The sequence below is a fragment of the Papio anubis genome, chromosome 16 (genome assembly GCF_008728515.1).
Source record: "Papio anubis isolate 15944 chromosome 16, Panubis1.0, whole genome shotgun sequence".
Classification (NCBI taxonomy): domain Eukaryota; kingdom Metazoa; phylum Chordata; class Mammalia; order Primates; family Cercopithecidae; genus Papio; species Papio anubis.
The window spans coordinates 35170602-35183302 of NC_044991.1; the positions used below are offsets into that span (position 1 = coordinate 35170602).

Sequence of the window (12701 nt, forward strand, 5' to 3'; positions counted from 1 at the left end):
GGTGATCCAACTGCCTCGGCCTCCCAAAGCGCTGGGATTATAGGCATGAGACACCACACCCGGCCAAATGTGTAGCATTTTAAGTCATTAAATTTGTGGTAGTTTGTTACAGGAACAATAGGAAATGAGGTGGCTTGTCAGGCAGCAAAAACTGACTGATAGACTTGTGGAAGCCTTAGGACAAGAAAGAGAAAAGGGTGGTGCTAATACAGATGAGAAGGGTATGTGCTTAGAGGCACCAACAAGTAATGTAATGCTTTAGCGGATATTTTGAGGAAAATGTTTTTCAGGATACCTGCTTTAAAAAATACATATGAGACATTCATTTACTGGTGAATCTCTTGGTTAACAAGAATCTATGTGTTATGTGCTGGATGGAGGAAGCCAACTCAAAGATAAATGAAACTTTTTCTATGCTCTCATGAAACTCATGATTGCCCCAATCAGAGCTTGTCCCTTATGAAGCTGGGCCAGATGCATAGGCTTGTCCTTAAAGGAGCCTCATGGCACTTCCTGACGAACCTGGCCTCCCCTCCTCACCCCTCACCTCTCCTCGCACACTCTGGCTCCCTTCATACCAGCCTCTCTATCCCTCTATCCTTGGTGCGTTTTTCTCTCCTTTTTTATTAGATGAACAGTAGAGGCCCACATTTTCCATCCGCACTTTCCCTCAAGCTGAGCCTTCGTCTCTTGCCCTTAGCTTGGCACACGCATGACAACTCCTGGCAAAAGGACTCCTTTATTTGAACGGTCTCCAGGACCACCCCAGTCTCTTCTGAAGATGTGTCCCCCGCAAAGCCCTGCCCCAGCCCACCCTCACTTGCTACACAAAGGCCTGGACAGCAGTCACGTGCTGGGGTTGGGCCCCAACAAGATCCACATGGTCTGAGACACTCTCTGATGGCCTCATGAGCAAAATGCCGCGGGAACGTGGAGAGGGCGGGGATGGCTTCTTCCCAGGGCCAGGGAAAGCTTCTCCTGAGAGGGCACAGAGAGGCTGTTTTACAGCAGGTAGCTGGGACAGGGAAGGGCTTCCACCTATAAGTAAAGCAGGGTAGAGGTGCAAAGGCACAGAATGACACAGTATCAAAGGGCAATCCTCAATAGTTAACATATGATCCCCCCACAAATATTTTGGTATCAAATATTTCCTTAATTCATTAGTGATAGAACTAGAATGATAAAGCTGGTTCAAAGGACTGGAAAAACTGACAGTGCATATCAGAATGACAGCGTCCAATGATAAAGTCAGATACGAGACTGATTACTGTCCTGTAGGACAATGGAACCACTATCTTTCAGGTTATTACTCTGCCAGGAGAAAGGGTTGCAATGTATCGATATTCAACAAGTTAACATCTAATTTCATAGAGTCTGGTCATTAATCAACAAACAATTTCATTTTTTAGTGCGGTATCACCCTAAAACTTAGCAGCCTCAGCCAGCACACATTTCTTGTCTTGCACAGTTTCCGAGGGACAAGCTCTGATTGGGGCAATCATGAGTTTCATGAGGGCATAGAAAAAGTTTCATTTATCTTTGAGTTGGCTTCCTCCATCCAGCACATAACACATAGATTCTTGTTAACCAAGAGATTCACCAGTAAATGAATGTCTCATATGTATTTTTTAAAGCAGGTATCCTGAAAAACATTTTCCTCATAGGGTCTCTATGAGGTTTCGGTCAGGCTGTGAGCCTGGGCTGCAGTCTTCAGAAGGTGCTTCACAATCCACTTCCAGGCTTACTCAGGTGGCTCTGGGCAGAGGCTCCAGATCTTCTCTGCATGAAGGGGGCCTCTCTGCACAGCTGGTCACAAGACCTGGTGGCTCCTTCCCCCAGGGAGTGATGAAAAGGGACATGGGGAGGGAGGGGAAGGAGGAGGAGTCAAGATGAAAGCCACAGTCTTTTTATAACCTAATCTCAGAAGTGGCAGCTCATCACTTCCTTTGTGTTCTGTTCTCTAGGTGTGAGTCTCTAGGCACAGCCCACTCAAGGGGAGAGAAACTAAGTTCCACCCTTTGGGGAAGGATTATCAGAGTGTGTGGACATTTCTTAAAAATCACCATATTAACTCCCCTAGGAAATCTGGTCACTCTCAGGCAGGCCTGCTTGGCAGCCAGTGCTCCAGTGTGGCTGTCAGAGGGTCACATAGTAATCTTTTGACTCGTTCCCATGTTTTGGGTAATACTTCATAACAAAGGCATATTTAGGGACACCAGGTCATCCAGCGGGGTTGGGCAGAATAGGAGAACAGACAGGCTAAAAGGACAAGCTGGCAGGGCGGGAATGGGCCTGGAATCCTGGAATATCTTGTCACATGGGGACACTCTCCTATGGCCTTAGTGTGGGCTCCGGGCACCTGACCCAGCCCTGCAGCCAGTCACTAGATGGGTATTTTAAGAGGTTCCTGACACTGTAAAGAATTGGGCTGGTTGGGGGTTGGCAAGGGAGGCCAGATGGAGACCTTGGCCTTGGAGCCTGCAGGAAGGCTGTGGGGGAAAGGGCACAGGGAGCTTTTGAAGGAAATGCTGGGGTGAGAACTGGCCAGGCCTAGGGCTGACTGACAGCCTTGCTGAGCATCACAGAGTGAGTAGAGGAGACACAGGAGGGCAGAGGCGGAGGCACTGTGTGGAGTAGGGAGAGGACTGGTGCATCTCAGTACCCCCCAAGATCTCCATTTCCGCATGCAGGGTAAAGGTGTGGGATTTTGAAGGGGAGCTGAGAAGAGTGTCTGGCAGGTGACTGAACAAATGCCAGGTGGTCCAGGCTATGAGTGGGCTGATGTCTTGGGTTTGGGAATCTTAGAGCAAGCCCAGATCCCTCCTGTCTTTGGGGAGCTGGAAGAGAACCCTCCTTCAGGGATGGAGGAGTAACAGAAACCCTAGCGACTGGAGGGCAGCTCTGCCCAGCAGCTGGTAACCAGTAACAGGCAACGCGCCTGTCCAAGACCAAAAGATATGGAATTAAAAACACACCAAGAGCTCACAGGCAGTGGGGCCAGGCAGCAGAAAATTCTGTCTCCTATATAAGGTGGAGTTGCTTCCTGTGGGGGCTAGACAAGTGCTTCCACCTGGCACATGCTGGAGCAGGTGGCTTGGATGCAGGGAGTGCAGGTGGATATGCAGTGCCATGGTGCCTTGCCTCCAGCTGGTGGAAGTCCCACTCCCCAGCTCTGGGACATGCCCGTCCAGAAAATACAGGGCCAATGACTGACACCACACCTAGCACAGCCTTAGTGTTTGGAAGAACAAGAAATACTTGCAGTCTGCACACACCACACCTTGTGGTACCACTGGACGGGAGGCCGTGTCCATTGGACTTGGTGGCATGTGTTTATGTGGTCACCCTGAAAGCAGACTCAAGACACGGTGTTGGGGGTGGGCGGCGCACCTGCGAGGTGATCCCAAAACACAGGTGTGAGGGGGTGGGGAAGTGAGATGGGAGGGGAGGAACAGCTGACACGGGAGGGGATTCTTATGAGCAGGGCTGGGCAGCGCCTGCCTCAGAGCTGTCTGGCAGCAGGGACAGGGAGCCAGGGCCCCTCTTTGCCATCAGTTATTTACCACTTAACTCATTCATCTCCCTGAACCACATGCCCCCCTGGGGCCAGCACTATTAGGTACACATACGTGTTTGTTCTGCATTACTTTATTCATTAACAAAGTATTTATTCTTTTCTCACTGCCCTGATGTCTAAAAGTGTTGTTCTCTCTGAGTTAGATTGTAAATTTTTCAAGTTTCTTTTCTGGCTTTCTTTCTGCCACCCCATCATTTCATTGTTAATTTTCTGGACAATCAAAACTATCATGAAAAATACATGCACCTCAGATGTGAACTCACTTGTCCAGTGGTGTGTGGAGGCATCCTCCTGTGATGTCTACACTGGCAGGGGAGGGTGTGAGGGAGGCAGAGGTGAGAAGAGGGAGCAGGAGGCGGCTTCCTCCAGAGACACCCAGAGCAGGAATACTCCCTGATTTGATCATGGAAATCCCTTTTTCCCACTCACTTAGTGACAGGCACTTGTCTGCTCTGGCTGTTGTCTGAGGATCTAACTTGGGTGTGGTTTCCACATTGGTCCTTTTGTCAAAGTACATCTTCCATATGTGTTTGGGCAGAGCAGGAGCAAGTGAGAAGAGGCAGGCCAGATGTCAGGTGGAAAGGAAGCTGGCAGGCAGAGGTGGGCATGACTGGGCTGCTGGGTGGGTGGGGGCTGTGGACGGTGGAGAGTTTGGCATTACAGTGTGGCTCCTCAGGGCCACCAGTCGGGGAACCATCTGGGCCACTGAGATCCCCGAAAATCTAAAAACTCACCCCCAATATATGAATGCATTATGTATGTCTATGGACACACACGTCTTCTATCCTATGACACTGACATAGTATATTATCTGGAAAATAAAATATACATTAAAATAAAAAAGATAAAAATAAAACAAAGATGAAATAAACAATATTTAAAATATTTTCTTGTTATGGACATGATCTTTTCTGTTTTTGAACTAAAGTGGTATTAGAAGGATTACTGACACTGTTGGGCATCTCCATCGATTTCATAAACCTTGGTTTATAATTTCTGAGGCAGCTATTCAACCTTCTCAGTTTGGGCTGATTTGGGAGGACCCCTCTCAACACACCAGGTTCTCAGGGATCCCGTGAGTGCACAGAGCTGCCTAAATCACAGCACTCATGTTTTCCACTCCATTCACCAATCATGCAAAGGCTTGTGTTGAAATGTGGCTAAAACTTATTTTTTAATCTCCCGTTTTTCTTACAAGGTATTTGCATTTTTATAATTTTTAGGCAAATAGCTTCAAAATCCACTAAAACACTTTGGAAGATTTTTAAACAGGTTAGAAAATCCTGTTTGCAAGTTTTTTCAATGTATGAGATACGAAGTTTTTAAAAATAAATGACATGCATATGTTATTTTTGGTAACAAAATCACATAAGGAGGGAAAAGTCCCGTGCACCATTTTTCAGTCTCTCTGTAGAGTAAGTTTTTTTGAAAAGCAGTTTCCTTAACACCTAGTGTTCCACGTCACCCTTCCCTTGAAAAGACAGCTTGAGCATGTTTATTATTTTTGGAAACACTGCTGGTTGCATGTTGATGACTAGCTCTTGTCCACCCACAGAGGACAGTTCAGCCAAAGAAGTGCCTGCCTTTTGTAAAAGAAAACCACCCACCTCGAAATCACTTGTCTGAGTACATCAGGTACACAGGGAGTTGCTAGCAGAGTGGTGTGAAGATTCTTCTCTGTAAGGAAATCTACACACTCTGGTGCATATAAACTGCGCAATATGCAGACAGGGTCTCACACCTGCCTCTCCACTGGGCAATTCCTTCTCTTCCCTCTGGATAGCCCATGGATTTTTGGCACTACAGTGCTTAGCCAAGCAGAGTTAATCTTTACACTGAGTATTAGAAAACATTATTTATTATATGCAGGTGAAATAAAAGTAGAGATCGCTCTGTGTATCCTTCCCATACCCTACTAGATTGTCATGCACTCCCTTGGGGTTCCACATCCCGTCTTGGAGACCGCTGATCCAGGCTAAGTGCTGGTAGGAGCGAGCTTCCAGCTCCACTGCCTGAGCCCCTGCTTGTACTGAGTCAGGGCAGGTGTCTTAGTCTGTCTGGCTGCTCGAACACAATACCGTAGACTAGGTGATTTATACACAACAGAAATTTATTTCCCACAGTTCTAGAGGCTGGGATGTCTAAGATTAAGACACCTACACATTTGGTGTCTGCTGTGGGCCCTCTTTCTGGTTCATAGAGACATATTCTCACGGTGTCTTCACATGGTGTTGGGGGAGTGAGGGATCTCTCTGGGGTCTCTTTTATTAGGGCACTAATCCCAATCACAGGGACTCCACCCTCTGACCTAATCACCTCCCAAAGGCCCCACCTCCAAATACCATTATGCTGGACATTAGGCTTCAACATATAAATGTTGGGAGATGAAGCCATTCAGCCCATAGCAGCAGATGTGACCACCACTGTCACAGTAGCAAGGAATGTGCCGTCCAGGTTCTCCCAATGGATTAGTCAGGGTTCTCTAGAGGGACAGAACTAATAGGATACGTGTACAGATGAAGGGGAGTTTATGAGGAGAATTGGCTCACAGGATCACAAGGTGAAGTCCCACAATAGGCCATCTGCAAAGCTGAGGAGTAAGGAAGCCAGTCCAAGTCCCCAAAACCTCAAAAGTAGGGAAGCCGCCAGTGCAGCCTTCAGTCTGTGGCTAAAGGCCCGAGAGTCCCTGGCAAATCACTGCTGTAAGTCCAAGAGTCCAAAAGCTGAAGAAATCTGATGTTCAAGGGCAGGAAACATCTAGCATGGGAGAAAGGTGAAGGCCAGAAGACTCAGCCAGTCAAGTCCTTCCACATTCCTCTGTCTGCTTTATTTTATTCCGCACTGGCAGCTGATTAGATGGTGCCCAACAAGAGTAAGGCTGGGTCTGCCTCTGCCAGTCCACTGACTCAAATGTTCATCTCCTTTGGAAACACCCTCACAGACATACCCAGGAACAACACTTTGCATCCTTCAATCCAATCAAGTTGACACTCAATATTAACCATAACACCCGTATTGTCTGCTAAGGGTGCCCAGTTATGGATCCCCGGGTCCTATGCAGGTATTTCAGATGTGCGTTTCTGATCCTTGTATCTTTATAAGGTAAATGCATGATTCCCATTTTACAGACGATGAGACTGAGCCTGGCAGGCTTCAGGTCTTCAGGCTAGAGAAGGGCAGAGGCAGAAGGCACAGCACAGGCTGCCTCTACTTACCATGCCTTTCTGCTATCCCCACACCACTGTCTTGCCGCCTCTTCCCTGCCTTGCACACTTCCATTTGGTAGGGGAGAGGTCATCCGGCCAAGATAGAATTCTCTCACTCTTTACTTCAGTGAACCATTGCCCTGGACTTGCCAGAGCTACCCCCCAGATGTCCTCAACCCAGGGCTGGGAAGTAGACTTGGGGATTGCAGGGCAATGTCCTCATCAGGGCTTCAGGCCAACATTGACTCTCAGCAGGATTCTGGCCCATCCTTACCCTCCTAGGCACAGGCTGCTCCTCTCATGGACCTGGCCTCGGGTTGAATAAACTCACAGTTCATCAACCAGGCTCAGGTGGTCAATGCACCTTTATGAACTTGAGAAGCCCCTTCTATCTCATCGTGGATGCTGAACCCTCAACCTGTAGAAAACTTGTAAGGAGTGCACTTGGCCAACTAAGTCTTCCTGTTTTTAAGCTCTGAGAGATTCTTTAAAAGCATAAACAAATGGAGGTTGTTTTGGAGTAAATATTCCCCAAGAGCATTTAGCGTGAAACATGAGTAAGCAACATATGGGCTACATTTCCTTCAAAATACACACATTTTAGAGGGAAGGGGCTTAGAAAAGTACATCCCGAACTTTTGTTGAGTGGAAAAATATCTGGAAAAATGACTGGATCTCATTCTTGTCTTTTTTTAAAGCATTTAATTATATCATCTAAATGCAATTTCTGAGACTCGCATTCATGGGGAGCCCATTGTTTAAAAAACATTCTCTACCTCTGTCCTTCTTCCCCCACAGGATTTATTTGTGTTACTGGCAAAACTTGGTGTCAATCCCTAGAATCCAGTCCTGTTAAGCTGAGGTTGGGGGAGGAGAGGGCCACCTTCTGATTTTCACAGTAAAGAAAGGGATGCCCGGAGGAGGGAGTCTGGCCTCAGTGCCCGGCTTACCTACCACGACCATAGTTTCTGCTGCATATTAGCTAGTGCCAAAGAAAGGGAGCACTTAAAAATACCAGACCTTGCGCTTTGCAGACGCTGCCGCTGAGGAAAGTCCTGTACTACTAGCCATGGTCAACCCTACCGTGTTCTTCGACATTGCCGTCGATGGCGAGCCCTTGGGCCGCGTCTCCTTCGAGCTGTTTGCAGACAAGGCTTCAAAGACAGCAGACAATTTTTGTGCTCTGAGCACTGGAGAGAAAGGATTTGGTTATAAGGGTACCTGCTTTCACAGAATTATTCCAGGGTTTATGTGTCAGGGTGGTGACTTCACACACCATAATGGCACTGGTGGCAAGTCCATCTATGGGGAGAAATTTGAAGATGAGAACTTCATCCTAAAGCATACAGGTCCTGGCATCTTGTCCATGGCAAATGCTGGACCCAACACAAATGGTTCCCAGTTTTTCATCTGCACTGCCAAGACTGAGTGGTTGGATGGCAAGCATGTGGTCTTTGGCAAAGTGAAAGAAGGCATGAATATTGTGGAGGCCATGGAGCGCTTTGGGTCCAGGAATGGCAAGACCAGCAAGAAGATCACCATTGCTGACTGTGGACAACTCGAATAAGTTTGACTTGTGTTTTATCTTAACCACCAGACCACTCCTTCTGTAGCTCAGGAGAGCACCCCTCCACCCCATTTGCTTGCAGTATCCTAGAATCTTTGTGCTCTTGCTGCAGTTCCCTTTGGGTTTCATGTTTTCCTTGTTCTCTCCCATGCCTAGCTGGATTGCAGAGTTAAGTTTATGATTATGAAATAAAAACTAAGTAACAACAACAACAAAAAAATACCAGACCTTAAGGATCTGCATCAGATCAGTTTCTTGTTTCCACCGGCAAAATAAACTGACTTGAGGCGGTTAGAATGAAGAAGGGAAATTATCGAAAAGATGTTGGGGCTTCTGGAGGAATTCAAGGAAGAGTTGGATTGGACAGGTCTGGGGACTTCTCTTCTCTGCAGCCATCATCAACAGGACTTGGCCCTCAACTCCCAATGCTGTGATCCCATTCCAGATCCCAGGGGCAGGACTTTGTGTTCTAGGGTTCGGCGGGGGGACCCATCCCCAGCCCCAGGAAGTGACTTGCGTTCTGCCTCGTCAACCTTGAACAATTAAGCGTGTTCACCAAATATACCTTCCCACACTCTGCGGCTGTTTAGCAGCCCCAATTTTACTGATACACTTCTAAAGTACAGCCTCCTTCCTTCCTCCCTTCATTCTTTATTTGAAGAAATATGTATCTTTTTCAATTAACAGCTAATCAACAATAGCTAATAATTTAGTATTTACTATGTGGTTTACTATGTGAGGTATACAGTAATTATTAGCTGTTGGACTTTCCATGTATTATTTAATTTGCACAAAACCCCAGGAGTTACTGTTTTTCTACTATCTGATGACCACCATTTTACAAGGAAACTGAGGACAAAGGCATCTGTCCAGGAGTGAGGACTCTTCTCTGGCTTCCCAGTGGCCTCCGACGTGTGAGCTTCTTGAGTCTGGGGTCACAGCATAGCCTGCTTTGTACCCCACACCCCAGCACAGAGCCCTGGGCAGTGAGGGGCTGCAGATTTTTGCTGTATGACATTGACTCTCTTGGCCTGCTCCTGGGAACCTCTGGCCTGGGAGGAGAAAAGACACAGTTTGGTAAGCACTAAGCAGATTAAAACAAAACAAAACAAAACAAAAATGTTTGTGGTGCCCTAGCAGCTCCTGAATCAGGATGAATGACCTTCCTCATTAAGTCCAAGCCACCCTTGGCTGCCGTGTCCTTATTTGTGATTGCTCAGCCTGGACCTAGAAAGCAATCTGCTATCTACTGGGACTGGGCCATTGTCTTATCAGAGATGGGAGGCCTGCTGGTTCAGAGATTATGCAACAGGAAATCAGTCTCGAAGGAGAACTCTGAGGTTTCTTAGCCCATTCAGGTGCCATTGGGCAAGCTGCTCATTTCAACATCTTGAGAGACCAGAGACCAGAATACACTGAGTTACTCACAGGTTGGCACGGAGATTGCGGGGGAAGGATCTTTGCTATGAAATGGAATGAGTTCTGGTATCTCTTTGGGGCTCAGAATATCCTGGAGGTTTAGTCTGTTGGGAGAGGAGACACAAGGGACACCCTCATGCCCAAACAGGCATTCCGCTTTTCTGTTTCAATTCAAAATGACTGGCCTTCCATTCATTTGTGGTTGGATAGGGAATGGCAATGTTACCTAGTCAACCTATTCCTTCCTCTTTGGCCTCCCTTGGCCCCCCTCCCTCCTTGTATTCCTCCATGTTCTAAAAAGGGACTCTCAGTTGGCCTAAGTAAGCTTATGAAATATATGATTTGGTTGGAAGGCATCTTGGCTTTAGGCATGACAGACAACCTGTTTTATTTTGTGAGCTGTCTCTCAAGCTCTACCCTGCAGGACAGCGGGGAAAATGCATTGCTGCCATCACATCCTGGAAGCCCAGTCCCAGGCAGCGCTGTCTGTGGTCTCTTTAGATTGACACAGCGCTTTGGATGGCTCAGCCCTTCTCAGAAGCCCTTCCAGACCTCTCCGGGATGGTGAGGCTGTAAGAGTTGCGCTGGTCTTCTCAGGCTGTGAAACAAAGTCCAGCTGGCCCCTGGCAGCCATGGGCTCCAAGACCATGGGTTCCATATCCATGGATTCAACCAACTGCAGATCAAAAATAGATATATTTTTAAAAAGGTAGGTTGCATCTGTACTGAACGTGTACAGATTTTTTCTTGTCATTCTTGCCTAAATTATACAATATAACTATTTAATAGCATTTACAATGTATTAGGTATGGTAAGTAACCTAGAGATGATTTAAAGTATATGGCAGGATGTGTGTAGGTTATACGCAAATACTGTACTACACCATTTTATACAAGGGACTTCAGCATCAATGGATTTTGGTATCCACAGGAGGTGCTGGAAGCAATCCTTTCTGGGTACCAAATGATAACTGTACCAGAGACCAGGTGGCTTAAACAGAAATTTATTTCTCACAGGTCTGGAAGCTGAAGTCCGAGATTAGGGTGTTGGCAAGGTTGGTTTATCTTGAGGCCTCTCTCCTTGGCTTGCAGAGGGCTGTCTTCTCCCTGTGCCTTCACATATATGTGTCTGTGTCCTAATCTCCTCTTACAGAGACACAAGACCCATTGAATGAGGGCCTCACCCTTCTGACCTCTTTCAAGGCCCCATCTCTGCATACAGTCACATTGGGAGTAGGTGCTTCAACACACGAATCCAGGGGGCACAATTCAGTCCATAACTGGATTCATTTGGCTTTGTGGCTCTGGCCTCAGGCTTGCCTTGGTGTTTGCTGGCTGCTGTCCTCTGGGCCCTTTTGGTCAGGTGCCTCTCCTGGCCATGGGCAGGTGTGGTATTCATTGTTGCAGCCTGGGCTGGAGGATGTGTGCTATGCTATTCCAAGGGGTCCAAGAAAGGAGCAAAGCCAATGCCCTTCTGCTCTTGGTATCCCCTCAGCCTGGACTTTGGCCTGGAGGGAGAGGCTATGGGCAGGAAGCTCCTCTCCTGCTTCCTACCTCAGCCTTGTCTTCCCACAGTGGCCAGACAGGATGGGTAACACCCCTCCCTCTTGGTGACCCCTGGGAGCCTTCTAGGTGACACATTTTTCTTCTTCTATGTGGTATCCATTCTTTTCTTTCTTCCCTTTCCCTGGGTCTATGAAGATGGATGGAAAGAGAGGTGGTGAGAGAAACATGCTTACATATAATGAATAACGTCAAAAGTGAGTTTAAACATTGTGACATAACCATACAAAGATGTTGCTATGGTGTGAATATGGCTTGTCCCCACCAAAAGTCATGCTGGGGCTTGGTTCCCAATGTGACAGTGTTGGGAGGTGGGGCTTTTCATAAGTGATTAGCTTGTTAAGAGGAGTTACGGCCTTTCTCACAGGAGCGAGTGCTGCTCTCTGGACTGGAATTCTGTGGGGTCTCCTTGGCACATGCACACACCTGCCTTCTTTTTCACATCTCTGCCATGTTCTGATATAGCTCTAGGCCTACCAGATGCAGCCACCCAATCTTTGACTTCCCAGCCTCCAGAACCATGAGCCAAAATACACCTCTTCTCTTTATAAATTACCCAGTATGAGGCCTTCTGTTATAGCAACTTGAAACAGACTAAGACGGATGTGCTCCACTTTCTTCCTGTAAAGGAGAGCCATGGTGAGGGCCCTCACAGAGCCTGGACAAACCCAGAAACCACAAAGGGTGGAGGGGAGGAGCTTCTTCTTCTCCCCATACTTGCTCAGAGCAGCATCTGCTTCTGTCCCCTCTCACCAGCCTATATATTCACAAGCTTCTCAGGGCCTCCCAGGCCATGGTCCATCTGGTGAGTCTTACCTCTCTCCTGCCCCTTGTGGGCCCAGGCTCCCATTTTTGCAGTCTGGGTCCCCAGGGGATAGGGTGTCTGGTGACTGACTCACACTTTGAGCTTGGCCACAGAAGCCAGAGGTCCTTGCTGGTTGAGGACCAGCTATCCACCCTGTGCTCAGTCCCTTGTGGCCAAGTAGGGACAGGGCCATGGGCACCATGGTCAGCCCATGAGTGAGACAGATACTGGCAAAGGCAGTTGCTATCATTTCTGTATGTTATACAGTGAGATATGATAAAACCAAGAACTTTCCCAAGTGCTTGAACTAAATGAAGACTGCACGGTTTGAGTTCAGAATCAAGAGGAACTTTGGAGAGTACCAAGGAAAGCCCAACCTCCTTGTTTCACAGTCAGGCAGGTTGAGGGTCACGCAGGGCATGTGATTGCCAAAGGTGACCTGGCTGGGAGACTGGGCTAGGCTCAGAGTCCTAGCCATGGAAAGCCAGGTGTCAGGTGTCAGGCTGTATTTTGTATGATGGTCAAGGCCCAACTGGGGCAAGACCTGCCTGTGTGCACAACCCTG

General features: G+C 47.6%; 1 pseudogene across 1 annotated transcript; it reads left to right on the plus strand.

Annotated features, from left to right (window-relative positions):
- The first annotated feature begins 7811 nt into the window (after window positions 1-7811).
- On the plus strand, window positions 7812-8381 carry LOC101016339 (annotated as a pseudogene). The gene has a single exon (XR_002515263.2). The product of XR_002515263.2 is annotated as a peptidyl-prolyl cis-trans isomerase A pseudogene (transcript).
- The last annotated feature ends 4320 nt before the right edge of the window (window positions 8382-12701 follow it).